The following is a 441-nucleotide window of genomic DNA, read 5'->3' as shown; positions in this document are numbered from 1 at the left end:
GACATTCCATTAACTCAGTATTGATTAAGGTTTGACTGAAATAGCGTTATAAGAGGAACTGCCTTAAAAGTTGCAAAGCATTCTTATAAACTTAAGAAACTTATGCAGCAATGTGAATTCTCTTTCACACTATTATCTGTCAAGAAATTATGTTTTGTTATACTATTATGGAGTAATGTCACTTCAATTTAACAATCTATTGGCTTTCATTCCCGCTTAATCCATGACGTGAATCTGGGAACGAAGCTATAAAATACTAAGGTTACACCTACATAGTGATTAACGTTTTCTATAGAATAATCGTAAAATAGAAAATAAAAAAAAATTGTAGAAGGACTTGAATAGATTTGATGTAAAAGAGTTTATTCACATAGCATAAATCATATTTTGCAGTACTGTACTCTCTCTTCTTTTCAATCTTCGTTAGGTTATTAAGATTCA

Source organism: Penaeus monodon, chromosome 30 (genome assembly GCF_015228065.2).
Source record: "Penaeus monodon isolate SGIC_2016 chromosome 30, NSTDA_Pmon_1, whole genome shotgun sequence".
Taxonomy (NCBI): domain Eukaryota; kingdom Metazoa; phylum Arthropoda; class Malacostraca; order Decapoda; family Penaeidae; genus Penaeus; species Penaeus monodon.
This window is presented reverse-complemented; position numbering follows the sequence as displayed.